This window comes from Mauremys mutica, chromosome 4 (genome assembly GCF_020497125.1).
Source record: "Mauremys mutica isolate MM-2020 ecotype Southern chromosome 4, ASM2049712v1, whole genome shotgun sequence".
NCBI classification, from domain to species: domain Eukaryota; kingdom Metazoa; phylum Chordata; order Testudines; family Geoemydidae; genus Mauremys; species Mauremys mutica.
In genome coordinates this window covers 66,233,726-66,243,029 of record NC_059075.1, presented here as the reverse complement: position 1 = coordinate 66,243,029, position 9,304 = coordinate 66,233,726, and the positions used below count along the sequence as shown (strand labels likewise).

Genomic DNA, 9,304 nt, shown 5'->3' with positions numbered 1-9,304 from the left:
ATTACCATAACAGAGGCTTACCTTTCCAGCATTTGGTATGGCTGTGGAATCCATTTCCAGCTCACCAGTCAGTTAGTTTAGCCTTCCAGCCAAACAGTCCTCTCCTTCCATTGTAAATTCCAATTAACACATGCCCCAGTATTGCCAAACTCAAAAGTCCAAAAATAATGAGTCAAGGACCCCCTAAAGTCATGAAATAAAAGAACCCAACAACTTGGGATTCTTTTTATTTGCCTTGTGGGTTTTCAGTCTTTAGGGTTCATATTTTTCAAGCTTTTTCCCACAACATTAGGGAATAGAAACCTAGCTTTCATTAAAACAAAAAATTCTCAGTCACTTGACTCCAGGAGCTAGGGCCTTCAAAAAACCCACACCAAATATCACAATAGTCAGCAACACCAAAGTCCAAACAAAATTATTGCTTAGTTTCACTCTCTGACCCTCAGCCCCCTACCCAGTGTTGGTTCAACCTTCACCCCTTGTTTGCAGAGATCCACAACTAGTCCTTCTCCCTTAGTTACAACAAGATGTATCAGCACATCATAACACTACTAAAGCCAAGAAGAACTCATGCACTGTGTCTACCAAGGCCTTCAGCCCTAGGAGCCAGCACAACACAGCTCAGCAGCAGGTGGTATAAACATTTACTTGCACCAGAGCCCTGATTGGCATGCAGATGAGCAAACAGAACCTGGCCTCTCCACCCTGGTAGAGCTCTGGAAGGAAATCCCTCCTCTACTTCCTGCTGCCAGCTCCTCTCCTGCTTTTGGAAAAACAGCTGTGTGAGCTGTGGCAGGGACATAGCAGGCTGAGTCTGAGCTCCAGGCTGGGGGGCAGATGCAGGAAGTGGCCTGAGCACATGGCCCAGCATTGCATGTAAGAATTGGAGAGAGCCCTATGGGAAGGGGGTCCCTGCTATGTGAGTGGGGGTCTGAATCTGGGGGGAGGGGGAACTTGGACAATTTGTTTGCTCATGAAACCAGTTGTTCATGATCACACTGTGGAGTGATTTCTGAGTGAATTCCTGTCTCCTCATAGGCTCTAAGGCCTTGTCTACACTACAAGACTATTTCGAATCTACTTAAGTCGAATTTGTGGATTCGACCTTATGAAGTCAAATTTGTGTATCCACAGTAAATACACTAATTCGAATTTCTGAGTCCACAGTAACGGGGCTGGCGTCGACTTTGGAAGCGGTGCACTGTGGGAAGCTATCCCACAGTTCCCGCAGTCCCCGCTGCCCATTGGAATGCTGGGTAGAGCTCCCAATGCCTCCTGGGGGAAAAATGTGTCGAGGGTGCTTTTGGGTAACTGTTGTCATTGAACTGTCAATCACGCCCTCCCTCCCTGAAAGCTCCGGCGGGAAATCTGTTCGCGCCCTTCTCTTGTCAGTTACAGCGCGTACGCCACAGCACTGCGAGCATGGAGCCCGCTGCAATCGTCGCTGCACTTATGGCCGTTGTCAACTCCTCGCACCTTATCGTCCACCTCTTCCACAGTCAGCTGCTGAGAAATCGGGCAAGGAGGCTCCGGCAGCGCGGTGAGGACAGGAATTCACAGAGTGGCGCAGACCTCTCACAAAGCAGGGTCCGCCGCGCCGTGGAGATCATGGTGGCAATGGGTCAAGTTCATGGTGTGGAATGGCGATTCTGGGCCCGGGAAACAAGCACGGACTGGTGGGACCGCATAGTGCTGCAGGTCTGGGATGAATCACAGTGGCTGCGAAACTTCAGGATGCGTAAGGGCACTTTCCTTGAACTCTGTGACTTGCTGTCCCCTGCCCTGAAGCGCCAGGACACCCGGATGCGAGCAGCCCTGAGTGTGCAGAAGCGAGTGGCCATAGCCCTCTGGAAACTTGCAACGCCAGACAGCTACCGGTCAGTAGCGAACCACTTTGGCGTGGGCAAATCTACCGTGGGGGTTGCTGTGATTGAAGTAGCCCACGCAATCGTTGAGCAACTTCTCTCAAAGGTAGTGACTCTCGGAAACGTCCAGGACATCATAGATGGCTTCGCCGCGATGGGATTCCCAAACTGCGGTGGGGCTATAGATGGGACTCACATCCCTATCCTGGCACCAGCCCACCAGGCCAGCGAGTACATTAACCGAAAGGGCTACTTTTCAATGGTGCTGCAAGCACTGGTAGACCATAGGGGACGTTTTACCAACATCTTCGTTGGGTGGGCGGGCAAGGTTCATGACGCGCATGTGTTCAGGAACTCTGGTCTGTTTAAACGCCTCCAGGCAGGTAGTTTCTTCCCGGACCACAAAATAACGGTTGGGGATGTGCAGATGCCTACAGTGATCCTCGGGGACCCAGCCTACCCGCTAATGCCCTGGCTCATGAAGCCCTATACAGGCGCCTTGGACAGAGAGAAGGAACTCTTCAACTACCGGGAGAGCAAGTGCAGAATGGTGGTGGAGTGTGCTTTCGGACGTCTCAAGGGGAGATGGCGGAGCTTACTGACTCGCTCGGACATCAGCAAAAAGAATATCCCCGTAGTTATTGCTGCTTGCTGTGTGCTCCACAATCTCTGTGAGAGCAAGGGCGAGACCTTTTTGTCCGGATGGGAGGTTGAGGCAAATCGCCTGGCTGCAGTTTACGCTCAGCCAGACACCCGTGCCGAGAGAATATCCCAGCGGGAAGCGCTGTGTATCCGGGAGGCTTTGAAAGCAAGTTTCCTCGGAGAGCAGGGTAACCTATGACTCTCCACTTGCTTTCAAGAGAAACTGACCCTGGGCCTGTGTCTGTATGTGTCGATTTCGATCTGCGGTTACATACCCCGTTCTCCAAGTTTCCCCCACTTCCAAAGCACGTTTTAAAGCAAATTAATTGTAACACTCATTATTAATAAATCTTTGTTTTACTTTGCATTTCTGTTCAGGTGTTGAAACATGGACGCATACTGTGCTGGGCACGGTGTGCACTGATGTACAGACCGCTTGTTCCATAGAGGAATGACATCCTCCTGCTCCTACATAGGTCTCTGGGGTGGGGGACGGTTGCAAGTGGTTGTGCATGGAGGGGAGGGATTGCAGGAAGGGGTGGGTTTGCAGGAAGGGGCGAGTGGTGCCTTCTTTGGATAGGGGTTTGGATGACGGCAGTGGGCTGCGGGTTTGGGCGTAGGAAGGGGTGAGGGGTGTGGGGGAAGGGTGAGTATCTATCCGTGGATGAGGGCTCTTGTTGGGGCTCAGGGCAGCGGAGAGGCTCGTTGCTACGGTGGAAGTGCATGGTAAGGGCAGCGTGCCTTAACATTAAGGGGGTGGCACGCGCTAGGACCCTGGACAAGCATACACATCACAGAATGACCCGGGGCAGCATACACCACACAGAGTGACCCTGGTGCCTACTGACTGCAGTGTGTGTGTGCCCTGCAGTTGATCATGCCCCCAAGTCTGTACCCTGGTAATGTAGGCTATACCGTGCAATTATAAATCCCCTCCCCCCCCCATACACAAAAAAATCCTCTGACACGAAAGACGTGACCGAAACAGTGAATAACAGCAAACAGCTTTTAATAATCTAATACACAGTGGGGGGATGAAACTTGGATTTGGGACTGGGTGAGCCTGTAAGGGAAGCACTTCTACAAATTTATAGCGTGAGAGGTGTGTGGTACATTAGCGCTATGCAGTGGTGCAGTGACAGTTCTCACGGCCCCTACCGCCCCTCCGTCTTGTACTTTTGGGTGAGGGGGGGGGCAGGACTTCTTGGCGGGGGAGGGCAGTTGCAGATACACTGCAGGGGGGCTCTGTCCTCCTGCCTGCGGTCCTGCAGAACATCAACAAGGCACCAGAGCGTGTCCGTTTGCTCCCTCATTAGCCCAAGCAGCGTTTGAGTCGCCTGCTGGTCTTCCTGCCGCCACCTATCCTCCCGTTCGATGTGTGTGCGATGCTGTTGACATAGGGTCTCCCTCCACTGTCTCTGCTCTGCCGCCTCGGCTCTGGAGCAGGCCATCAGTTCCGCGAACATCTCGTCCCTAGTCTTTTTCTTTCGCCGCCTAATCTGCGCCAGCCTCTGCGAGGGGGATGCCGGGGCAGTCCGGGAAAGAGCCAAAGCTGTGTGATGGGAAAAGTAAGTGATTTCCTTGAACAGATACATGTTTGCGAACAGTGAACACAGTCTAGTCAGTTTCTCTGAACAAGACCATACAGGGCAACAAGTCTCACGAGATCTCAGGACAAGTTCGAGATTTCGGAATACGCTCTCATTGGCTGCAGCATTGCACAGGAGAGCGGACAAGTGGGGAGAGACAGCTGAATCCGTCTAGCAGACAGTCCTGGTAAGCCTTACAGTACATTCTGCTTATCAGTTAATGGATAGCTGTGCCCTCCCGCTAAAGGCAATCTGGAAATCATATACTCTGACCCTTTTCCAGCCACTCCCGCCAGTGCACGGGAAAGATCAATGTATGCTTTTCCTATGTGGCCTACAACACGTGGCTGTTAAACGAGGGTCATTGTTATGCAAAGTAAAAGTCAACCATTCACAACAGTAACAATACACTAATTGCCCTAATTAGATGCAGCATTTCATGAACGAGATCACCCTGAGGCGGGTCCCTCGGAGTCACAAAGAGCGGATGCTAAGGGAAGCCCTGCAGAGACCAGGACCATATGCGGCCATGCTTGTGGAGGCGATGATTCCCATGTACATAAGGATGTCCTGGCGTGGAAGAGTGTGCTTCCACGGAGCACCCAACAAGGCACCTCTCCCCAGGAACCTCCTGCGGAGGCTTTTCGAGGACCTCTATGAGACCTTTGTTGAATTGTCCCTGGAGGATTATTGTTCAATCCCTATATGTGTGGACCTACTTTTCATATAGTTTTTCATTGAAAATTTTATATATAGTATTTCTATTTTTTTATACCTGTTTTATAAAAAATAAATGTTTACATGTTTAGAGCACTTACCGCCTGATCCTTCCCCTGATTCAGAGTCCGGGTTAACTGCCGGGGAGGGTTGGTCGGGGATCTCTGTGAGGGTGATGAAGAGATCCTGGCTGTCAGGGAAAGCGGTATTGTGTTCGCTGTCGCCTGCGCCGTCCTCCACAGACCCTTCCTCATCTTCCCCATCGGCGAACATCGAGGAGGAACTGTCCAGGTTCACTATGCCATCCACTGAGTCCACGGTCACTGGTGGGGCAGTGGTGGCAGACCCACCTAGAATGGCATGCAGTGCCTCGTAGAAGCGGCATGTCTGGGGCTGGGCTCCGGAGCGTCCGTTTGCCGCTCTGACTTTTTGGTAGCCTTGTCTCAGGTCCTTGATTTTCACGCGGCACTGCATTGCATCCCGGCTGTATCCTTTCTCTATCATTGCTTTGGAGACCTTCTCGAAGGTCTTTGCATTCCGCTTGTTGGAGCGCAGCTCCGACAGCACAGACTCCTCGCCCCACACACCGATCAGATCCAGGACTTCCCGGTCTGTCCATGCTGGGGACCTCTTTCTATTCTTGGATTGGCCGGACTCCTCTGCTGGAGAGCTCTGCATCGTTGCAGGTGCTGCGGAGCTCGCCCCGATGTCCAGCCAGGACGTCAGATTCAAAGTGCCCAGACAGGAAAAGGAATTCAAATTTTCCTGGGTCATTTCCTGTGTGGCTGGTCAGAGAATCCAAGCTCGGACTGCTGTCCAGAGCGTCAACAGAGTGGTGCACTGTGGGATAGCTCCCGGAGCTACTAAGTTCGATTTGCATCCACACCTAGCCTAATTCGAGCTAGCCATGTCGAATTTAGCGTTACTCCACCTGTCGGGGTGGAGTACCGAATTCGAACTAAAGAGCCCTCTAGTTCGAATTAAATGGCTTCCTGGTGTGGACGGTTGAGCGGTTAGTTCGAATTAACGCTGCTAAATTCGATTTAAAGTCCTAGTGTAGACCAGGCCTAAGAGGGGGCTTCCCCCTACCCTAGGCAAGAGGAGGGAGTTTGGAACTGACTGCTATAAGGGGCACCCCTGCCCCCCGAGAAGCAAATGTACAGGCCCATCTCACTCTTTTTCCCACCCCAGACTAAATCCTAGGGCTGCTTCCCTTCCTCCCTTTTTTTTTAAGGACTTCTCCCTGGGTCTTCTACAAGCTTCTTCAGCACAGCCTCTCCCAAACTTCTTCCCCAGCTCCCTTTCTGCAGGCCCAGTTACTAGAGAATTCTGTCAAGAGATGACTACAGCTGCTCTCACCATCCAGACAAAGGCTTTTCCCAGCATACATGGCTTTCCTCCTACAGTTCCTATTAGTCCATCTGGGAACTTCAAATGCTAGAATACCTAAATCCTGAGAATAATATGATAGCAGGAGAGCTGGTCCTGGAGCTTGCAGTTAAAGGGCCAGCATATTCTGTTATAATGAATTTTGTATATAATCAAATATAATTATAGTTATACCCATGTAGTCATTGCAGAGCAGCAGCATCTAGTGGATAGAGTATAAAACTAAGACTCAAAATGTGGGTTTTAATACTACCTCTGCCATTGATTTGCTGTGTCGCTTTGAGCAAGTTGCTTCACTTTTCTATGCTGGGGATGATAATACTTATTCAGCTTTGTAAAGTGCTTTGGGATCTATGGATGTAAATGTTATATGGGTGTTTTTATTATTCATAAAGCAAATTATTAGTAAACAGGTTCCTTAATCGCACTTCCTATGTGAAAATGCTGGGCACGTTCCAGTGTGTTTTCTTTTTGCCTGGATCAGGCTGATGGTTATAGCTCACAAATGACCTATTCAACAGGGAAATAGGAAATCAGAAAATGAGTTACTTTGACTTGTTTTGTTCTGGGGTTTATCAACATTTTATGTTCTTGTCTCTGCAGACTATATCAGAGCCAGTAGCAGGTTTATTTCATTGAGACCCGCAGACAAAATGGGTTATTGTTGTAGGTATTTATGTGAACTGAACAATCAGTTTACAGCTGAGACTTGCTACAGCTTTGCAGCTAAATTTCCCAAAGATTCCATCTGTAGTGGGCATGTTCTAATACTTTGTACAGCTGCACCTCTGGACTGATGTGGACTGGGGATGGCCACTGGAACTGAGAGCATGGGAAACTCTCTTTCTCGTGCTCTCAGTAATCTTGTTGGGCTCAGGCTATATGGAGAAGGAAGTTGCCTTATTTGAATGCAGAAGGAACAAGAGCTGGAACTGAGGAGGTGCGGGAAGTAGATTGGGACAAGGAGACTGGGGCTGGGAGTGGGGTGGGGAGAAGACTGAAACTGGCTGAGCAAGGAGGCTGGGGTATGGGGAAGACTAGAAATGGGAACCAGGGAGGGAAACAGGGGTGGGGACTGGCAGCCATTGGGTTCCGGGAAGACAGTCAGATGAGTAGCCAGAGGCCCATTGGTGGTTCACCATTCTGTGTCAGCAACTCTTGTCAGGCCTGACATAATCACTACACCTCATACACTGGAGTAATGATATATATTTAAAAGGTGACATGTAATATATTGTTTGAAATCTAATAACACACTGGTCATTAATATCACTGTGAAATGTTTGTAGCAACACTGTAGGTGAAATTATGGATACGCTCCGATTTTGTTTTAGAGACTATGAACAGACAAAAGAGACAAAACAGTTTTTTTCCATATAAAGGGGAAAGAAAATATGGTGGCAGATGCCCTGTCCAGCAAAGACGGTCTGACCAGCTGCCTCCCAGTCAGCCAGGGGCTAACCCTTCTGCAGTTTGTTAAGGGGGGGAGGTGTGGCCCTAAGAGCATCCCAATGCTAGATGGCAAGGGACTTCCTGATATGTAGCAAGTATTGACCAAGGCTGTGGAGACCAGGGTGGGGCTGTTGTGTTGTAGGTAGGCTGTTGGGGTCAGAGCGCTGAACAAGGGCTGCCCAGCACACAGACACTCAGGGAACTATGCTTGTCCGCTGGCTGTCTGGTGTCCAGGCTGTGAGCCACAGCAGCAGAGCATTAAGGCACCAAGGTTACAGGACAGGCAGTGACTCAACCTCTTATTGGTCTGTGTTGAAACACAAAATGTCATAGAGGGGATTGGGACTAGGGGCTGGTGGGATAGGGCAAAGGAGTTGTGGGGGGGACAGGAGACAAATCTGATGAGCTGGGGTACAGAAAGAAAACTGGGTCTGGTTCAGCAAAGAGACTGGGACAAGGAGCTGGGGGAGGGATGATGAAATGGAACAGAGTCCAGGGAGGGAGCCTGGGGCTGAAAACCAAAGGAGATGAGGAACATAGGTGGGGGTGTTCAGATGAAGACCTGATGTGGAGAAATATAGATTGGAGAAGGGAGCCAGGTGAGAGAGAACTGGGACTGGCTAGGCAAGGAGATTGGAACTGGAAGTCAGGGTAGGGTAGAGGAATGAGACTAGGATGTGCTAAGCAAGGGAACAAGAAGATAAGTCTAAGGCTTGGGAATTGGGACTGGGATGAGGAGCCAGGGGTTGTGAAGAGATAGGACTGGGAAAGGGTCGGTTGGAGAGGTCAAGCTTGGGGGACGGGAATGGGCAGACAAGTCTGTGGGGATACTCCCTTCCAGAGTCTGGAATGGAACCCAAGATCCCAGAGTCTCACCATTCCATGGTGAGTAAAGAATAATGCTCTGCTGCTATTAGCTACTCTGTTATCTCAAGTGGGAGGGGTCTTTGAGGTGGATCTAAATATTCTAGCTCTGCTGATGACCAGTGTTGGTGTTAATATGATGCCACCTGTTGGAATTCATTTTTTATTTTGCTTTTTAAAAAACCTAGGAAATTACACCCAAAACTACATTAATAGAACATTATTAAGATTGCAAAGTCAAGCACTCAAATTTTAGGAAATCTCTGTGCAACCTTAATTTAACCTCCTTTTGCATATGCATTATTATATAGTCTTTAATTATATGCTCATATATGATTTTTTTTCCTCTGGACCCCTGCTTCATTCAGCACAGAGAATGGATGGTGCTCACTTAATGAGCAGCTATTTGTTTTCTCCTCGTTCAGTGTGCAGTCCTGTGTCTGTCTTACTGCACACTACTAAAACCTTTCTCTGACAACAGAATTATTAATTTCCTCAGGGCCTTCTGTGTGGTACTCATCACTATATATTTGTGAAGCACTCAGGTACTAATTAATTTTCAACCACTCCTGTAAAGTGTGGAGGAGGTGTTATTCCCATTTTACAGATGGGGAGCTAAGGCAAAGAAATATTTGTGTTAAAAGTATCCACTAATTATGGGTGCTTAATCTGAGATCCCTAGGACCTGATTTTTCAGAGTACTTATAATTATATATCACTTAATATGTACAAAGCAGAGCTCCCATTGACTTCATTTGATGCTGTGAGTACTCAGCACTTCTGCAA

The 9,304-nt window shown here is 49.2% G+C and overlaps 1 long non-coding RNA gene across 4 annotated transcripts in view; it reads right to left on the bottom strand.

The window, feature by feature from the left end:
- Nucleotides 1-9,304, bottom strand: part of LOC123369404 — a 154,158-nt gene that overhangs the window by 86,894 nt on the left and 57,960 nt on the right. The window lies entirely within an intron of this gene.